The sequence below is a fragment of the Lycium barbarum genome, chromosome 6 (genome assembly GCF_019175385.1).
Source record: "Lycium barbarum isolate Lr01 chromosome 6, ASM1917538v2, whole genome shotgun sequence".
Taxonomy (NCBI): domain Eukaryota; kingdom Viridiplantae; phylum Streptophyta; class Magnoliopsida; order Solanales; family Solanaceae; genus Lycium; species Lycium barbarum.
This window is the reverse complement of record NC_083342.1, coordinates 85,768,670-85,790,948: the sequence shown is the minus strand read 5'-3', so window position 1 is coordinate 85,790,948 and position 22,279 is coordinate 85,768,670. Positions and strand designations below refer to the sequence as shown.

The 22,279-nt window shown below is 35.5% G+C and overlaps 1 long non-coding RNA gene across 1 annotated transcript; it reads left to right on the top strand.

The window, feature by feature from the left end:
* The first annotated feature begins 4,255 nt into the window (after window positions 1–4,255).
* Window positions 4,256–6,608, top strand: LOC132599776 (uncharacterized). Its single transcript, XR_009567005.1, has 3 exons — window positions 4,256–4,437; window positions 5,190–5,261; window positions 6,355–6,608. It is a non-coding gene; the product is annotated as an uncharacterized LOC132599776 (long non-coding RNA).
* The last annotated feature ends 15,671 nt before the right edge of the window (window positions 6,609–22,279 follow it).

Sequence of the window (22,279 nt, the reverse complement as noted above, 5' to 3'; positions counted from 1 at the left end):
GTTCTACATCCTCTTTTTTCATGATCATAATATAGTTTATCAAACATATGATGATATTGAAGCCTTACTATAGAAGCGAATACATGATTTAAATTTAAGGAGTTTAAACTTTGAGGTCTTTACTTTTGAATTCATAGAACTTCTAAAATTAAGGATTCAGGATTAAAAATTCTAATAATATTTACGTACATATATATGTCCAGTTGAACTAGTTAATTATATAGTTTGCTACGACTAATTCCAATTGTCACTCATGTGTATCGCATAGAAACCTCAATCTAGATGTCTGTAACAAAGGCATATCTAATGTGCGCTTAGGAGGGTCACTAGATCTTGTTAACCTTGCAAAAAATTCTGCATACATACCCATCCCATTGTCTAGGGGGCTTGGTTGAAGCTGCTGTTTCCCAAAGCTATGACGTGGGTTTGAATCCCATATATGTCACACATTCGATAGTTTTTTGAATCTCATACCCAACTTCTCACACCACCAATCCGCCACGATGCTATTGTTGGGAAGAAACAAGCAATAACCAAATTGCATGACGAGGTAACAGCGGAAGAAATACCCAAGTCAAAACTTCCCGCACTATTTGAACCCAGAGAAGACAATAAACACTAGCACAAATGGAAATCCGGGTAGCAGCTATACCAACAATAAAATAGCAAAGCAAGAAAAAATAAATCGAATGCAAGAGACACCAAATTTACGTGGTAAAACCCCTTCAAGGTGAAGAGGAAACATTCACGGGACCTCCGGCCCACAAAAGCTCCACTATAATCAACAAGAGTTACAACAATGTTCTCTAAATGGCTACAACAACAAAGCCAAGCACGGAGCAACAATACATAAAAGATAGCACCAAAACTAGTGAAGAAAAGGAGAGAAATCAACCACAAAACCGAGCTACTGTTAATACTCGAAAACTGAAGATACAGACCACAAAATCCGATCTCTACCGTTGAAATCGAAGAACCAGATGTTGAGAACCCCCAGTTCAAATTTCAGCGCGATCCAACGGTTAACGAATCAGGAAACATAATTTAAAGCGGATTGCTGTAGCAGAAAATTTCTGGACGAAAATCTACTTTCTCTCTCACGTTTTTCTCTCTATATGGCTGCTATGAATTCACTCTTGTGTTATGAAAATAAGACCTAAATTGATCCTATATATAGAAGAATATTTTTGGGCAAAAGTGGTCTGGTGCAAATTGGATTGAGTTTTATTAATCTAATTCCACATAGGAAGGGAAAACCCAAAAACCAAACAATTCTCCCCCTCCCGACTAGGTGGAGGAAACAGCCATCCCGGCGATCAAGCAACACTCTTCAAACTTCGCTCTTGGCAAAGCTTTAGTCAACATATCCGAGCCATTATCATCAGTGTGAATCTTCTCAAGTTCAAGCAGCTTAAAATCCAACACATCTCTAATCCAATGGTATCTCACATCAATATGTTTCGACCTATCATGAAATGTAGAGTTCTTGCCAAGACGAATAACACTTTGACTGTCGCAATAAAGCACATACCTCTCTTGAGCAAAGCCAAGTTCCTCCATAAATCTCTTCATCCAGAGCAACTCTTTACAAGCTTCAACGACAGCTATAAGCTCAGCTTCTATAGTAGATAGAGCAACACATTTTTGCAATCTAGATTGCCAAGACACAGATCCCCCTGCATAAGTAATCAAGTAGCCCGAAGTAGAATTACGAGTATCAACATCACCGGCCATATCTGAATCAGTGTATCCACAAAGAATAGGCTTTCCTGTCCCAAAACACAAACTTAGACTAGAAGTGCCACAACGATATCTCATAATCCACTTCATAGCATTCCAATGCTCTTTTCCCGAATTAGAAATAAAATGGCTGACAACACCGACGACATGAGCAATATCAAGTCTTGTACAAATCATCGCATACATCAGACTGCCAACGGCTGAAGCATAAAGAACTTTCTTCATATCTTCCTTCTCACCATCACTGGAAGGACACTGCTTCGTGCTCAATTTGAAGTGCATACCTAAAGGTGTTTTGACAACCTTAGCTTTATCCATGTTGAACCTGCAAAGTACTTTCTGAATGTACTTCTCTTGTGATAACCATAACTTCTTGGCCTTTCTGTCACGAACAATCTGCATGCCAAGAATCTGCCTTGATGGTTCTAAGTCTTTCATAGCAAAAGACTTATTCAACTCTTGCTTCAACTTCTGAATTCTACAAGCATTCTGACCAACAACAAGCATGTCATCAACATAAAGCAATAGAATGATAAAGTCACCATCAGAGAATTTTTGTACAAAAACACAATGATCTAAAGAAGTCTTCTTGAAGCCCTGTTGACTCATAAAAGAACCAAACTTCCTGTACCATTGCTTGGGAGCTTGTTTTAAACCATACAAGCTCTTCTTCAATTTGCAAACATAATTCTCTTTACCTTTGACTTCAAAACCTTCTAGCTGCTCCATTTAAATTTCTTCATCTAAGTCACCATGGAGAAAAGCAGCTTTAACATCTATTTGCTCAACCTTTAAATCTAGACTTGCAGCCAAGCCCAGAACAACCCGAATGGATGACATCTTCACAACTGGAGAAAACATTTCATCAAAATCAACTCCCTTTTTTTGATTAAATCCCTTGATAACCAATCTAGCCTTGTACCGTGGAACTGGGTTACCATCTTCATGTTTCACCCTAAAAACCCACATGTTTTTCAAAGATTTTCTATCTCTAGGAAGCCTAACTAGATCAAATGTATGATTATCATGCAAGGATTTAATCTCATCTTGCATAGCATCAAACCACCTTTATTTTTCTTCACTATCCATGGCCTCATCAAAACTTTCAGGTTCTCCCCCATCAATCAAAAGTACAAACTCATTGGGAGAATAACGAGATGAAGGTACTTTCTCTCTAATAGATCTTCTTGGAGAACTCTCTGGAGCATCAATAGCAGCCGGTTGCTGGCCAACCACATTATCTTCCACTGGAGCATCAACAACATCATGCTGGTCATTCTGAACATGATCATTATCTTCATTATCAACTTGATCTTCATTATTTTGAAGATTTTCTTCAAGTGCAATAGTCACAGGAACTGGATCAACATCAACTAAGCTCTCATTGCTCTGAGAATCAACCTTCTCAGCTTTGTCAAAATCTTCAATTGTCTGGTCTTCAAAGAACACAACATCATGGCTTCTAACAAGTTTCTTCTCAACTAGATCATAGAAACGATAGCCAAATTCATCATGACCATAACCAATGAAGATACATTGCCTAGTTTTAACTTCCAGCTTTGACCTCTTATCCTTAGGAACATGCACAAAAGCCTTACACCTGAAGACTCTCAGATGAGCATAAGAGATATCCTTACCAAACCAAACTCTGTCAGGGACATCACCATCCAAAGCAACAGTAAGAGATAAATTCATAACATAAGCAGCAGTATTAAGTGCTTCTGCCCAAAATGAATCTGGCAGCTTAGCATCTAAAAGCAAACATCTAACCCTCTCAACTAGAGTTCTGTTCATCCTCTCTGCTAAGCCATGTAATTGAGGATTCTTTGGAGGAGTTTTCAGATGCAGAATACCCTGCTGTCTACAATAATTATCAAAAGGACCAATGTATTCACCACCATTGTCTGAGCGGATGCATTTTAGTTTCTTCCATGTCTGTCTCTCAACCAAGGCCTGAAAAGTCTTGAACATATCAAGTACTTAATCCTTAGTCTTGAACACATCAAGTATCTTGTTACCTCGAGCCACAATCATTGAACCTCTAAGAAGCTTCCACTGGCCACTACCAACGATTTGATCATAACCCTCATCATCAAGCTTTTCGACAGAAATCAAATTCAGACGAACATCTGGAGCATGCTTGACATTGTTAAGAACCAACCTCGAACCATTCTGTTATATCCCGCATTTTCGCATATTCGGAAAATTCGAAATAATTTTGACTTGTAAGAAATAAGGTCATAGTTTGATCTTTATTTAATATATGTGTGTTGTCTATGAATTGTTGACGTGGAAATATGGAGGAAGGTCAAGGTCAAAATGGGAAATTTTAGAAACTAGTTTCGGGAATTTTAAAATAAGACCCGCAACAATTTGAGCCTAAATGAAAAAACAAAAAGGGCCCAAAAATTTTGGGGTGGCCGGCCAAGCCCACATTTAAAGTAAAACCCATGTATATTAAAGGAAGGGGGACCATTTATTCTTCATTTTAGAAGAACTTTCAAGAACACAAAAATTAGAGCAAAAAAGAGAGGGGCATTCGGCTACAAGAAAGAAAAAAAAAATTGTTGCCCACAAATCTTTGATGCAAAAACTAAATTATTCTTGAATTTACACTAAGTTGGAAACCCTCTTCAAGGTGATACAAATTTGGAAGCAAAAGAGTACTTTTTTTACAAAGTGAAGAATTTGGAAAAGGTAAGATTCTACTCTTTTTAGCTTGGAAGAATTTTATATATATGTTGTAGTATGTGGGAATGAATGTAGAGTATGAAAATCTTGTGTTATGGGTATGTGGGTGTGTGGCCGAAAATGGGTGGATGGAGAGAAATGATTAAAAATTTATTTATTATGTCAATTGTGTTGTAATGGCCTTTTTATGCAAATGGAAGAACATTAGTTCAAGTTGGTATGAAAAATTGGTTGTTAAGTTGTTCTAGGAAATTTTGTGATTTTAATATAGTTTATGTAATTATGGAAATGAATTGTTAAAGTGTAAATGGTGGTTGTTGTTGATGAGATGGAAAGATGAAAAATGTGTTGTGAATGTTGTGTCGAAGGTTGGAGATTTCGGATGAATTCTAGTCTTGGTGGGATTTTTGTATATTTTGTAAAATGGTATGAAATGCTTTGAATTGCACTTGAATGGTCTTGAGTTGGTAATGAATGTGTAGGTGTCGATATTGGCTTGAAAAATCCGTAGTTGAATGGAATGTCGGTGGATTATGTTGAAAGGAAGATTACTAGTGTTGGAATGCATTTTAAATTGGTTTTGATGTTATTGGTTTGGTTGTTGGTATGGTTGTTGACGAATTTGGCCGAGTTAAATTCTCGGGGATGTTGAATTTACAGGGGAGGTGCTGCCGAAATTTCGGTAGACAAATACTAATTAAAATTAAAAATTCTAAGTACTAGTAGATAATTTTTAGAAATTGATAATATTATTGTAGATATTGGAGAGCCCGAGACCTGAGTCGGGATTCGTTTGGCGAGTGATCGAGATTTGGTAGTGAGCGATCGAGGTATGTAAAGCTTACCGTTCTTCCTTTTTGGCATGACCTTTATGAAATAAATGAATGACAAATATGTATGCTCCAAAGAAAAATTCTACTCCTAGAGCCACTAGGATGGCCTATGTCTTTGATTTCCATAAACTATTCCATATGACTTGTCACATACTTATGATGTTTGAAGTATTAGTCGATATGTTTCCAGATATGGTTTGAAAAATATTCGATATGGCCGAAGTTTGGATATGTATATTTAGGATATGTGCATATGATTCTAAGACTCTGTTCGAAGTACCCTATAATGTTATTTGAAAGTTCCTCAATATGGATGATGCTAAATTTTCAGAAAATGACCTATGATGTGTTTTCGAAAGTTTTGTAATTTGGAAGTCCGTAACTTTTGTATATTAATTTCCGATGGACTAGATGCCTACCTTGAGCCTTTTTAATATCAGTATGTATATGTATTTACCCGTCGAGTCTTGGAATTTATTTAAATATGTGTATGCATATGGTTTCCGCACTACTCCGCTCGTGCCTACTACTATGATATCGTTCGCCGGATCCCGGACCGGTTTTGTGATCGTGCGCACTATGTGATATTCGGCAGTATGATGTGTTACGGTTCCCGAGGCCTCGCCATAGGGTCGGGTTCCGCTTATATACGGCATTATGATGTGATATGATATATGACATGTTTTGGCGTTGTGATACGTTATGATGATATGATGTGTTCGGGGTTTGTACGGAGATCTGAAACTTTCTGGAGTATGATGTGTTGTGGCGCCAGCGTCGGAGTGGCGACCACGTTCCTGAGCCTTATGCACGATTTTTATTTGCATGATATATATATATATATATATATATATATATATATATATATATATATATATATATATATATATATATGTGTGTGTGTGTGTGTGTGTGTGTGTGTGTGTGTGTGTGTGTGTCTTCTGCACAGATATTGATATATTCTTCGGTATCCATATTCTGCACTCCTCACTTTGGTTATGATTCTGACTTCATTATTTCATGCTTTACATACTCAGTACATATTTCGTACTGACCCTCTTCCTTCGGGGGCTGCGTTTCATGCCCGCAGGTACAAACGTTCATTTTGGTGATTCCCCAGTATAGGATACATACTCTGCCACTTGGATTACTCCTTTTGATTCGGAGCTCATACTTTTGGTACATATCTTCTGCTACATATATTCTGTATATATATGACTATTTGGGTACGGCGGGGCCCTGTCCCGTCATATGCTTCTGTTATGTTTTGTAGAGGCCTGTAGTCATATATGTGGGTCATGGGTCATGTTTGTTCGTTTGTGATTATGATTTCGTCTTAGTGTGGCCCCGTTTACTATTATGGCCAAAACGGCCCATTTGTTTGTATATGTGTGTGTATCTGGCGATATGTATTCCGCCAATCTATCGGATTTGGATATGATGTTTTTGTACGGGCGACTGCTTAAGATGATACTTGTTTTCAGCATTTGCTTAAATGACGTATGTTCAGTTTGAATAAAATTTTGATATGTCGATCTGGTACGTAAGTCTGTTTGAGTGTCCAAATAGGGCACCAGTCGCGGCCCACGGGGCTGGGTCGTGACACATTCTTACTTTTCAAGCAAACTGTGCCAATACCAAATACCTCAACCTCACTATCATTTCCCATTCGTAATATTCCTAAATTACTCGAAGTATAAGAAGAAAATAATTCCTTCTTTGGCATGACATGATAAGTGGCACTTGAATCCACAAACCAGGTAGACTCATCACAAACAAGATTGATATCATTTTTACCACAAGCAACAAGAAGATCATTTTCAGCAACAATAACAACACATTTTTCATTATCTCCATCTTTCTTTTGCTTTTTCTAGTCTCTCTTAAACTTGTAGCAATGTTTCTTGATGTGCCCTTTCAAGTGACAATAGTCACATGTAAGATTCTTGTACCTGGAGGATCTTGACTTGCTTCTACTTTTGCCTCTCTCATTCTGACCTTTGAAGTTACTTGTCCCCCTGTCTTCAGTAACCAAAACATCGGAGTATGCAGTTGAAGAAAACAAAGCTTGAGATTTTTTTCTCATCTCTTCATTCAAAACACCACTCTTAGCATATTCCATAGTTACACCATCACTGGGAGCAGAATTAGTCAAAGAAACTCGAAGAGTTTCCCAAGAGTCTGGCAGAGTATTAAGAAGCCAAAGTCCCTGTATTTCTTCATCAAACTTGACACCCATTCCAGACAGCTGATCAAGGACACCTTGAAAATCATTGATATGATAAAAAATAGGGCTGCCCTCTTTGTATCTAATATTCATCAATTGTTTCAGTAGGAACAACTCATTATTGCCAGTCTTTGAAGAATAAAGTGTCTCGAGCTTTTCCCACAAGCTTTTAGCATTTGTCTCATTCACAATATGATTTCGAACATTATCTTCAACCCATTGCCTAATATAGCCACAAACCTGTAAGTGCTCAAATTCTCAGTCCTCATCTTCAATAGACTCGGGTTTCTTAGAAGCAAACACAGGTAAATGTAATTTCTTGACAAATAGAAGATCTTTCATCTTGCTTTTCCAAATATGGTAATTACTGTTATTTAAGCAAACCATCTTGCTCATATTTTCCTCCATCATTCAAATAGACGATCAACATAACCAAATACAACCACAAGCTCTGATACCACTTTGTTGGGAAGAAACAAGCAATAACCAAATTGCACGACGAGGTAACAACGGAAGAAATACCCAAGTCAAAACTTCCCACACTATTTGAACCAAGAGAAGACAATAAACACTAGCACAAATGGAAATCCGGCTAGCAACTATACCAATAATAAAATAGCAAAGCAAGCAAAAATAAATTGAATGCAAGAGATACCAAATTTACGTGGTAAAACCCCTTCAAGGTGAAGAGGAAACATCCGCGGAACCTCCGGCCCACAAAAACTCCACAATAATAAAAAAGAGTTACAACAATGTTCTCTAAATGGATACAACAATAAAGCCAAGCACGGAGCAACAATACATAAAAGATAGCACTAGAACTAGTGAAGAAAAGGAGAGAAATCAACCCCAAAACCGAGCTACTGTTCGTACTCGAAAACTGAAGATACAGAGCACAACATTCAATCTCTACCGTTGAAATCGAAGAACCGGATGTTGAGAACCTCCAGTTCAAATTTCAGCACGATCCAACGGTTAACGAATCGGGAAACACAATTTAAAGTGGATTGCTGTAGCAGAAAATTGCTGGACGAAAATCTGCTTTCTCTATCACGTTTTTCTCTCTATATGGCTGCTATGAATTCACTCTTGTGTTATGAAAATAAGACCTAAATTGATCCTATATATAGAGGATATTTTTTGGGCAAAAGTGGCTTGGTCCAAATTGGATTGAGTTTTATTAATCTAATTCCACATAGGAAGGGAAAACCCAAAAATCTAACAATTATTAGTATCAGAGCCAATGGTTTGGTGGGACGAGTATGAAGGCAGCGGAGTGTGGCGTGGGGCCAGGCTTAGTGCCTTTGCCCGTCTATGGACCGGTTTACAACCTTTACCCGTAGCTTTGAAGACGCATAAACAACCTTTGGGCTTCAGTGGCCGTAAATACTCTGACGATGTTGGGTGGCACATTGACACGTTGAATCTCTGACCCGTAATGAGTCGTGTGGAACTTAGTTCGAGGGGGAGATTGTTGGGTGTGCGAATTAAGTATCACATTGGTAGCTGAAAAGAAAAAGGAGTTGCTTATAAGGAGTTGAATACTCTTAATGATGTGAGGCCTTTTGGGGAAAATCGTGCGGGCTTGGCCCAAAATGGACAATATCACATCATGTTAAGAGTACCTTTGAGCCGTTTTAGTCCAACAGCTATCGTCAGTTGTCATAGCAGGTTTCATCTATGTCTAACGAGACCAAATAATTTAGTGGTGCCACGTTGACTTCAAATCCTGGATCCATTTTTTTTGGGATGATTTATAATAATTATATCTCAAGTACAAACAGATGCAAAATGGGCTCAGAAGGAAAAAACGAATAAAGTTAATAATAAAAAAAAGAGCAAAAGAGAAGAAAGGTTCACAAGATGTTTTGAAAGAAAAGTAGAGAGGGTAAAAGACAACTTGGTCCTTTTTGGGTAGCTTTCATGTGAAAAGAAATGGAAAGAAATTGTCAGATGTTCAGAAGATTCAGATCATATAAATTTATACTCATAACTTTTAAAATTTGGTAAAATAAAACCACTTTGATTAGATAAGAGTAAGCAAAATATCAAATAAAATTTTAAGTTGCATATTGATCACAAAATAAATTATTTATATTTGTCAATATAATTTAACATATTATAACAAGTTATTACTTTATTTAGTGTTTGTTATATTGAGTTATAATCTATCTAAATATAATAGGAGAGGCAAAAGAATGGTGGGATGAAAAGTGTCATCACCACAAAAATCAACATTTAAAAATACAGAATTAAAAAAAAAAAACTGCAAGGATCAATTACACAGTAAGGGCAAAAAAAAAAATTGCATTTTTTAAATTCCTTTATAAATAAAAACAAAACCCACGTTTCCAAAAATTTTAAGCAAATAATCAGGGACTCCAAAGCAAATCACTTTAAAAAAAAATCCTTCTTAATAGCAACTACAAATTTTAAAAGTTTTTAAAAATCAACAAAACACGTTAGTGCCTCCTTTATACCAGATTTTATTTCCAGGAAAATGTGGGCAACAAAGACCAGTTTTTAGGGGTTCCTCCTAATTTTTAGCAACTCAAATACACATTTTTGCTCTTTAATTTTAAATTTATATTCATCCAAATCAATATCCTAAGCAGTTAGGTTATTCAATTTGAAATCACTTACAACTGTTTGTTACAGTTTTAAAATTTATCATTATCAAGAAATACCGTTTTCATTCTCTTCATCTTCAAAACTATACAAGACTCTAGACCTGAATGCTACAAGAAACACTTCAAAAGCAATTAGGATATTCAGTGTCGAGGACCACTTCCTGCATGGGCTTAACTCAAAAGAACCAAACGAAATTCTTCATATATGTCCTCGCACTCTGTCTATCTTCTCAGTCACTCAGCCAAGTGCATTAGCAATGCTCCTCAAAGTAAATGCAGGGTGATCAATCAAAGGTTGGGCTCTTAAGTACAAATAATACTCGGTATACACTGTTTTACCAAAATCATATTCTATTTCTAACATTTTATTATTTGGTGTATTAAATATCTAACTGAGACTTTTGAATTTGATCATAACTTCTCATTACGGTTTTACAGTGTTATGATGATTAGCACTATAACTTCGTCAAAACTGGAGATTGATTTAGAATTCTCCAATAAAATGCGACAATTCTCTCTTCTGCATCGACAATGACGAAGTTAAACTCAAAGAAAAGGAGAATTTTGGTGTTGCAGAAGAGAGGAGACAGAGGGTTACTAGAGGTTCCGTTGTTAAAAATTGGGATTGGGCGGAGTGTTTCCACAGTTCGTGGTCGTTCTGTGTCCAGGGAACACAACAGATCTGCATGTGAGGTTTGCAACTTGATGTTTGTTCTTAAATTTTGTAAGTTTCGCTTCTGTGAATTGGTATGAACTTACAATTAGTTATCTTTTGAATCAAATTCTAACCATTTTTTGGAGTGATATTTATATATAAAAATAAAAAAAATCATTTAACCTATCTATATGAGTTGCATTTTTCAGGTATTCATGTCTTTAAAGCCCTCTACTTTCTGCTAATGTAATTAGGTGTGTACATGGATCAGGTTGGTTCGGATTTTTTAAACACCAAACCAAACCAATTGCGTCGGGTTTTTTAATTTATACAACAAACCAAACCAATAAAATTCGGGTTTTTCAACCTCGGGTTTTCTCGCGTTATTCGGTTTTCTCGGGTTTTTCGGGTTTGTTTCGGAATACAAAACATATAACATTTAGTTCAAATATTTCTTTAGTCCTAGTAAGATATAACTATACAATTAAGGTGTTTCATAAGAAAATAACACAAAATGTGAGAAGAGTGATGACATTGTATTAAAATATTCAACAAAAGATAATAAAATCGGTTAAAACAAATATTGTTAATTAATAAGCCATAAAGAAAATGACATAATCTAAAAATACTAAGTCATGCTAAAATAACTACGGCTAATAAGTATTAATTACATGACAAGAAAAAAAAACTTAAGTTATGTATTTTCACTCTCTAAACCAATTATGCAAAACTAAAGAATACATATCCAACATTATTGTCATTCCTAGTGGTAAATTGAATTTCTTTTGTTAGTATTAGTGTTGAGTTGGTTTTGGTTTGAACTTTATATGAGTTACTAATATCCATAGGATATAAAACTTATTGACATTCAAAATTCTAAGTTCAAGCTTGAATAAAATGATAATAGATAAAAAATTACGAAATTTTTTAAAATATTTATAAATTACATTAAAAATAAATATTTTTATGTATAAAATATTTTAAAAATTGAATACATGTAATGTCGGGTTGGTTAGGTTCGGTTAGACTTTTTTTAGCTAAAATCAAACCAAACCAATTATGGTCGGGTTTTTTTTTTCAACACCAAACCAAGTCAAACCAAACCACTAATCGGGTTTTAATCTCTTTAGTAGTTGGTTGAATCATGGAGTGTCGTGTAATCTAACAAAACCGTTTTAATGACTGCAAACTTGCAAAGGAAATAGGTTTTACGAAAGAAGTATTGATTATTGTTGGGTCATTTTTTGTTATGGCAAAAATATTTTTTTAGAATATGAGCTGTATTTTTTAGGTGTTAGTGGAGGAGGGGAAAGCTTTTTCAACATCAATCCTTAATAGACCCAATATGTTAAAAGCTCTCAATTATTCAACAGTTACTTTCATGCCTTGATCAAAAGCCTCTAATTTTTTTATAACATTTTGTTGATTTTTACAACTGGAACTAGAAAACAATTTGGTCACCAAGTGGGAGTTAAAATAAATAAATATGACTAAAGTAAATAAATCCTAGATTATGCAACTTTATTGAGACAATTACATTTTAATATGTTTAAATAAATAGTAAAACTTTGCTATTATTAGTTTCATCTAATATTGACCGCACATTGCGCGGGTACAAAAACTAGTTAGTTCTAATATATCATTCTCATTTTGATATTTATGCGGGTATTTTTGCTAGTAAAGCAATGTAGCTTTGCCCATATGGCAACAAATTCTTAACAAAGGGAATGTTCTTTTGTTGTGTATTAATTTTTCTGCTTCCAATTATGACAACAATGAATTATTATTATATAGACGACGAAAATAAGAATTCATAGGTACAAGATATATGCCCCCAAATCTAATTCCAAATCCATCACGAATCCAGAAAAGCAAAAGATAAAAATGGCCAATTGATACTTCTGACCAATCCTAACTTTTGCTTTAAGATTTAAACGAGATTGTAGCTTATTCAGTGCTTGATTTAGGTTCTTTATAAAATCCAAGTTAAATAATCTCTATAAGTAAAAATTTGAAGTAGTACTTTGAGATAGTAATACTATATATATATATAGTTCTGAAGTTTTAGTTGGGCAGCTTTTGCACCATCCGTTGTACGTATATAATTAATTGCCAAGTTGCCACTTCCTGAACAAAATAAATTAATTCATAAATTAATTCATGTTCTCTTCTATCGTTTTCACTTCCATATATGTTGGTTAATCAACTAAACATGCTTTAATTTCAAACATACAACATGCACTATTAAAAGTATAAATAAATGTTACACTATCAGTTATATTAGGTTGCCTGTCTTATTTGTACTTGTATTATAGCAATTACACTACGGAATAAAAATTCGAAAGTAGCTATGAAATTCATCGTTGATTTCTCGCTAAATAGCTGCCAATATGATTTTTTAATAATCGTCATTAAATAAAATTAACTATAATATTTCATTATTTAGGGTGTGTCTGGTCCAACTTTTTATGTTTGGTTTGTCAAAATGTTTTGAAAAACATTTTCTCTAGGAAAGCAAGTTCCATAAAAATGAAGAAAATGACTTCCCTAATGAAGGTACGGAAAACAAGATCATAAATGACATTCTAAGATCATTGTCTCCTCCCCAACCCACCCAACGCCCCCAACCCCCACCCCTTGACCATCCCAACCTCATAGTTTTTTGCTCCATTACATATAGATACTCTTGAAATAATATTTTTTTGCTTACTTACCAAGCACTAAAAAATAAGTGAGAAACCCACCTATTTTTCGAAAAATATTTTCTAGAAAAACATTTTTTCCTCGTACCAAACACACCCTTAGGGGTCATTTGGTATGATGGATAAACAAAAATAGTCCTGGGATAAAAATTTAGTACCATCTTATCTCACGTTTGGTTGGGATAAAACCACAGGATAACTAATCCCGAGATTAGTATCCCGATATTAGAGTGTTATATTATCCCACATAGAGAGTGGAATAACAATCCCGGGATAACTTGTTCCCCAACCAAACAAGCCCTTAGTGATATCTGAAGACTCTGTCCGTCGCTATTCTCTCTCTCTCTTTTTTTTTTTTTTTTTTGGGGTGTGTGTGTGTTTAGACATTGAACTCTTGGAGCATTTGATTTGTATCATATAACCTGCGACTTCATGGCATAATAACAAAATACTAGTAGCATTTTGTTCTGATTTCATCTTCTGACATGAACAAATACCAAGTTATATATGCTTTCCCTCAAAAGAATATAAATATAGTAAACTAGTACGTCATACTTGATTTGGAGCCTGTTTGGATGAGCTTAAATAAAGTAGCTTATAAGCTGTTTCAGCTTATAAGCCAAAAAAAAAAAAAAAAGTTGGGTAGTTCAACTTATTTTTTTTGTCTTATAAGTTGGTTTCAGCTTATAAGCTGCTTTAGATAAGCTAAGCCAAACGGATTCAATTATTTTTTTAGGCTTATTTTAAACACAAAATGACTTATAAGCTGACCAGCCAAACACTCAAAAAAACCGAAAACCGCTTAGCAACTTATAAGCCAATCTCTTGATCTTATGTTCAGGATTCAACCATACCCCCGACCCCACACCTCTGTATATGTAATATATATAATACTACTATATAATATGTCTGTCGACTATTTCATTTTCACAGTTATGTATTAAAATCCAAAAAATAGAAGTTCAATGTTCAGTGTATGAAACTAATTCATGTATGTGCCTATAAAGGATTAACGCATGATGACTGAGGAACTTGTCATTCACTTATGTATCCGTCTTATTTGATTTTAATATATGACTTTTTACTCTTAAGATAATCACATCATGTCTTTCTTTTAGTATGACTTTTCAAGAAATTTAGTCCCTCAGTTATTTGGTAAATTTTAGTTTTAACTTTTGCGATATTTAACTAAACATATTTAAATTAACTTTTAATTATTTGAATTGGTCATGTTTGATTCCTTTGCTTGTGAATATTCATAAATCTTCAGAATTATTAAATGTATCACCATTTAATTAATCATTTGTTATGTTAAGCTTATATTGTTACTCCAGATATATATATATATATATATATATTTGAGGGTAATGTACTTCTAAAAATAATCCAAATATAACATTTTCTTAAATAAAGGGACAAAAAATATACATTTTAATTAATTAAAGGTTAAATATATTGAACCATATATCACAAGGACCAAAATCAGAAGTGATCAATAATTGAGGAGCAAAACAAATATTACCCATTTTATAATTAAGGAGTAGTGCACTCAAGTGTGTGGCCTAGTGATCAATGAAGTGAGTTAAAAATTATGAAGTCTCAGATTCAAATCCAGCAGAGATAAAAACACTAGGTGATTTCTTTTCATCTATTCAATCCTTGGTGGATACTCTACCCTTGAGGTAGGGATAAGGTCTGCGTACACTCTACCCTTCCTAGACCTAGACCCCACTTGTGAAATTACGCTGGATATGTTGTTGTTGTTGTTGTTGTTGTTGTTGTTTGTATTTTCAAACATAATTATTCATCGTGTCAGAGAAAGTAGGTATCGAGGATGAGCTAGATATCATGTACAAATCAAAATAAAGTTTTTTTAATCGAAACAACCTCTCTACCTCTCAAGGTAGGGGTGAGATCTATGTAAACTCTACCTCATTAGATCCCTTTTATGAAATTACATTGTTGTTATTGTTATCCTCGAGTTAGGCAAGTTTGTAAGTATAATACTCCTTCCGTTTTAATTTATGTGAACTCATCTGACTGGACACGACATTTAAGAAAGAGTGAAGACTTTTGAAACTTCTGGTTCAAAATAAGTATTGAATATTTGTGTGGCTGTAAATCATTTCATAAAGTGAATTTATTTCTAAATTAGGAAAGAGGTCATTCATTTTGGCACGGACTAAAAAAGAAATAGGTTCACATAAATTGAAACAGAGGGAGTAATTATTTTTAAGTTATCCTAAATCCATAGCAAAAATCCATTTTTTAGAGTGGAAAATTGGCCACATAAAGTGAGGATATATAGTGGTGAACAAGTATAAGAATTTGGAGAACCTTTAATTGTCCCACTCCAGAGGAATAAAAACGCGAAAAGAAATGTGCTTTTCTAAACATACTATTCCTACAAGAAGTGCTAATCGGATAAGGAGAATAAAATGTAGTAATACTATACATAATCCTTCCTTTTTATTCCGAAGTGGAGAGTCTTTTGTTATCACTTTACAGTGCAATAAAAGATTACAAGATTTGGCTTTTATTTTTCAAAATTAGTTTTTATTAACCATGTACCTGCATTTGTAATGACATTTACATTTTTTTCTTTTTCTTTTGGGTTGGGTTGGGATGTTGGTAGGTCCGTCTTCGAATGAACATTCAAGTAACTAACGATATGAATTCACTAGAAAAAAATTAAAAGTTTATGGGTGACAAATCATTGTTTTACTAATTAGAATACGGACTCTTCGAACAAGTTTCTATTTCACAAGTATTTGCAAGTACTAATCTTCAAACTATTATTTGCAAACAATGAAATTCCGCATTTGCATGTATATTGACAAATAAATATCTCTCGCGAAATCAAACCTAAGTAGCGTTAGGAGTTAGGACAATAGCTGGATTAAAATAAAATAAAACGTATTTGAAGTTGAAGTTGATTTTTATTTTTATTTTTTTATTAACACAATTGATCAAGGCCACTTTTTATTTATTTATCAAAGTTAGTTTTTATAACCTTGCATCTGCATTTGATTTTAACATTCTTTTTTTCTTAAAAAATTCTGTGGGGTTGGGATGTCGGTAGAGTGTGGGTGGGTGGGTGGGTAAGTTGTGTATAGTCAGAACTCAGGTGGTAGCCGCCAAGGGGCTCAAAAGTAGGATTGGCAGTTTGGAAGTTTCAGGTACCATGCACATTTGCATGTATCAATTTTGGTCTTCAAATAAATCTTTAATGGCCTTCAAAGATAGCAATACAGGAATTTGGATCTATCATTTAGTTAGAATAAACAAGTGCAGACTATGGCAGGAAAATATTTGAAATTATTAATCACCATAAGCTTGCTAATGAGTACTAATGCGCCGTGATCATGGAGTCTGAACGATATCAATGGCAACATCAGAATTGTGACAATATCAGTTAAAATTAACTATGACTGAATTGATCTCTATAAAACTTACTTCGCTGGTTCAATTATTCTTTTAAAAAATAGAATAATAAAAGAATTGTAGAGTGATTGTCTCCCTCCCACTAAAAAATTGGGTGGTGAAAATCATTTATGCAAATCCCAGAACAACGAAAGATCAAGGAACAGAAGCTGAGTCAGCAGCAGAACATGCGGGAGAGTTAGTTATAACTAACTCTAAAACTAGTTGGTTAGAGAGGCGGTTATTGGTCAAGGGCAGTATAGACTTTTCCTTTAATTGTACAGCTGGATTGTAGCTGTCATATGCAAGCATATATAGTTCACTCGAGCACACAACCAGAGGCGGATCCAGGATTTGATACATGTGGGTTCCAACCCATTTCAAATTAAAAAAAATAAAAAATAAAAAGACAAAGCAAAGACCTACGGGTGACCAAGGGATTCGAACCCTTGACCAAAAGAAGCAAAGCTTTAAGAGTTCTTTTTTGCCACTAGACCAACAACACACTTTGTTAATGAGGTTCCCAAATAGTATTTTTTATATATTTGCTGAATTTTTCAGTACAAATACAGGATCCGCACAAATACATGGGGGTTCCCGGGAACCCCCCATATAATTAGCTAAATCTGCCCCTGCACACAACTTGTAAGCAAGGTCAGATATTTTCCAATTCAATGAAAACAATTTCCTTTTCTTCTCTGTGAACTCTCTTCATAGTTCACTGAATATGTGTTAATGAAGGTTGTTTCAATCCAGTTTTAGCTAGTTTTTCACATGGTATCAGAACAGATTTAGATCCTACTGCTTGAGTGTTAGAAATCACAGATTAAACTAGTTCAAAATGGGAGATATTGCTAATTCAGAGAACAAATGCAAAATCTGCAGATGTAGATCATAATCATCCATTGTATTTGCAATCCTCAGATACTCCTGGGATTGCTTTGCATTCGATTAGACTTACTGGTCCAGAAAACTATGCATTGTGGAGTAGGTCAATGAAAGTATCTTTGTTGGTGAAGAACAAGCTAGGTTTTATTGATGGAACCTATTTGAAAAATGCATACAAATGAGATCAAGCAATGAAGTGGGAGAGGTACAATGCGGTGGTGCTATCGTGGATTTGCAGCACTGTTGCATCAGAAGTAGTGTCGTATGCATCGAATGTGAGAAAAGTATGGGAAGACTTCAGAGAAAGGTTTGAAAAATCTAACCTTACTAGAATTTATCATTTGTGGAATGAAATAGGAATATTGAGACAGAATACAGACTCTATTACTCTCTACATCACTAGATTGAAGGCTTATTGGGATGAAATGGATGTGCTAGTACTAGCTCCATCTTGTAATTGTGAAGAGTCTAAGCCCTATGTAGAACATATGACAAGCCAAAGGTTATTGCAGTTCCTAGTAGGATTGAATGACAGTTACAACCAGTTGAGAAGTTCAATCCTTCAAAAGACATGTTCTCACCATAAATGAGGCTTATTCTCTTGCAATTCAAGAGGAAAGTCAGAGATGCTTAGGAGTTATGAATACAAACAATGAGTCCTTGACCTTGTTTGCTGGAAGACGACAAGAAATGAAAAAAAAAAGTCCAGTTCTAGGATCAGTATTTGGGATAATTTGTGAATATTATGGGTATAAAGGTCATTTTAAGGAAAACTGCTACAGAATTACTGGTTTTCCACCAGACTTTAAGAGTAAGAAGAAACTAGAACCTGTTGGTGAGAAGCCACATTTTGGAGAAACTAGGTCCTATGCCAACACAAAAAATGCATCTGTTGAAGCAAGTACCAGTTCCAGCTTCTCTCAAGGACAAGGCCATTTCTTCACTGAGGACTAGTACCAGAAATTGCTGAATTTTCTGAGCAAAGCTGAGCAAAGCTGAGACAAGTGAAACAAGTGACTATCACTCTAACATGGCAGGTATGAGTACTTTATTATCCAGTGCTTGTTTAATAGATTGGATAATAGACTTAGGAGCATCTCATTATATCACTCATTGCAAGGAAATACTGATTAATCCTAGATCAGTAGGTGAAGGAAGAAATGTAGGGGTGCAAACTTCCACAGGGAATAGATCTCACATTGCTCACATAAGAGATTTAATGTTTTGAGAACCAAACTTATGAAGATGTACTACATGTACGAGACTTTAAGTTTAACTTGATGTCTGTGTCAAAGATAATAAGAGATTTTCACTATATGGTAGGTTTCTATCCTGATTTCTGTGTGTTTCAGGAGCTCTTCAGTGGGAGAGTGATAAGGATTGGTAGAAAAAGATATGGACTGTACATCTTAAGGAGATCAATACAACCTACATCAGGAATAACAGTTGTTGATGACAATAAATTGACTATGTTGTGGCATAAGAGACTGGGACATCCATCATCAAATACAATGACACATATTCCAAGGTTCAAAGGTAGAGCAGGAGATGTTTTGCTGCAGTGTTGTGAAATATGCCCCTTAGCAAAGCAACATAGACTAAAATTTCCTATTAGTACTACTAGAACTACCATTGTTTTTGAATTACTGCATTTAGATGTTTGGGGACCTTACAAGGTGCCCCACTTATGACAAGAAGCATTACTTTGTTATCGTTGTTGATGATTTTAGTAGATATACCTGGGCTTGTTTGATACAGTCAAAGGTAGAGGTGGTAGTTGTATTGACTAGTTTTCTATGTATGATAAAGAATCAGTTTAATACTACTGTTAAGGTGATAAGAACTGATAATAATGCTGAGTGTTTTGATGCTAAATCTGATGCATTGCTACAGTCTTATGGCATAATACACCAAAGCAGTTGTCCCTATACCCCTTCAACAGAATGGTATAGTTGAAAGAAAGCACAAACATATATTGGAAGTGGCAAGGGCACTGGAACTGCAATCATACATGCCCAACAGATTTTGGGGTGATTGCATCAAAACTGCAGTCTACTTGATTAATAGACTTCCTAACTCTATTCTGAAAGGTAGGACTCCATATTCTTTACTCTTTGGTAAAGAAGCAACATTAGAGAATTTAAAGGTGTTTGGTTGTTTGTGTTTTGCTAGCACTTTGCTAAGAGGAGATAAGTTCAGTGCAAGGGCAAGAAGGACTGTGTTTCTTAGTTAAATCGAAACTCAAAAAGGTTATAAACTATTTGATTTTGACACCAAGTCTTTTCTTGTCAGCAGGGATGTATCTTTCAGGGAACATGTTTTTCCATTTCAACTGTTGGAGCAATATGAACTTGAGATCTATTTGTGCCAATTGGTAAGTTGAACATGCAGCTTGATTATGATGCCGTTGACTAACACCAAGTTGAGAGGATGCAAGTTAGTGATGAAGGACTGCCTCTGTTGAACAAATGCATCCACCTGGTGATCAAGTTCTTGACAATGCTGCACCAGTAGCCGATGTTCAACATGTTCCACTTGATCCAGTTGTAGATCCAGTGGTAGAAGTTCAAGATACTACACTTGATCAAGCTGCAGATCCAGTGGTGGATGCTCAAGATATCCCACTTGATCCAGTTGCAGATCTAGTTCCACCTTTAGAGAAGCCTGCATCAATGGTGCAAGACAATCCAGTACCCTTGAGAAAATACAGCAAACCAGCCAAACCATCCATCTGGTTGAAAGACTACATTACCACTTCCACATCCACTAGCTCTTGTTCATATCCTATATCCAATCATCTTTCATATTCTCACCTATCCACCAAATACCAAGCTTATATAGGAGCTATTTTAGCTCATACTGAACCAACCAGCTTCAAGAAAGCTTGTCAGGATCCAAAATAGATCCAAGCTATGCAAAAATAAATCAATGCCTTAGAAGAAAATCATACTTGGACAGTAGTAGATTTGCCTCCTGGTAAGCAGCCATTTGGGTCCAAATGGGTTTATAAAATCAAATATAAAACTAATGGTGATGTAGATAAATTCAAAGCTAGGCTGGTTGCTAAAGGGTATACTCAAAAGGAAGGTTTGGATTATCATGAGACATTTTCCCCAGTTTCCAAGATGGTTACTATCAGGATAATGATTAGTCTTGCAGCATTTCATGACTGGCCCCTTATGCAAATGGATGTGAATAGTGATTTTCTCCAAGGTGATCTAGATGAGGATGTTTATATGGCTCTTCCTTAGGGTTTTCATCAACAGGGGGGCAATAAGGTGTGCAAGTTGATGAAATCCCTTTATGGTCTAAAGCAAGCTTCAAGGTAGGGGAACATTAAGCTAACCACTGCATTGTTGAAAGCAAGATATCAACAAAGTGTATATGATCACTTTCTATTCTACAGAAGAGTTAGAACTGAATTAGTACTTATTCTAGTGTATGTAGATGACATGCTCATCACTGGAAGTTGTTCTACATTGCTAGCAGAGGAAAAGGACACTTTGCACCAACATTTTAAAGTAAAAGACCTTGGAATGATGAGATATTTTCTTGGTATTGAGATCCAAAACTAGTGTTGTTCTCAGCCAATGGAAATATGCTTTGGAGCTAGTTTCCAGTACTGGTTTAGCAGGAGCTAAACCTGTTACTTCACCTTTGGAGGCTAATCATAAGCTAACTAGTGTGGAGTATGATGAACATGTTGGCATTAATGGTGATCCTATCCTAGAAGACATTAGCATTTATCAAAGACTTATTGGCAAACTCATTTATTTGACCATCACTAGGCCTGACATTGCTTTTTTAGTTCTAGTGCTTAGTCAATTCATGCAACAACCAAAACAATCACATCTTGAAGCTGCTTTACGAGTAGTAAGGTATGTGAAAGGATCTCCTAGTTTGGGAATTCTCTTTTCCAGAGGGAGTATGGATCAATTAGAAGTATTTTGTGACTCAGATTGGGCTCCTTGACCCAACACTAGAAGATCTGTTACTGACTATGTCATTAAACTAGGTAATTCTGTCACACCCCAAATCTGGAGAGGCGTGGCCAGTACCCGGTGCCACTTGGCCCGAGCGAACCACTCTAAACTTATAGCTCTGGAGGGGCAACCCTCAACTTAGGCCGACAGGGCCTCCCTGCAAACAGACGATACCAACAAAGTCGACAAGGCCACACACACCCAAAACATATGTATAACTCAGTAAGCCGACGAGGCTGCTATGAACGTACACATCCAATAGTATCAAAATAGACATATACAAGGCTGGTAAGGCTACAACACTGACATACTACATACAAGACTCGTCTACAAGCCTCTAAGGAAAGCATAGCTGTATCATGGTTGGGATGAGGCCTCGGCCTACCCATCAAGTCTACATACATAAAAAGGAAGACTCCAAATAGACCTGGCAACTCTGGACAAGGGAGCTTACCAATCAGCTAATATCTGGTCCCATCTACTGGAGAGGTCTATTAGTCTGTCTAT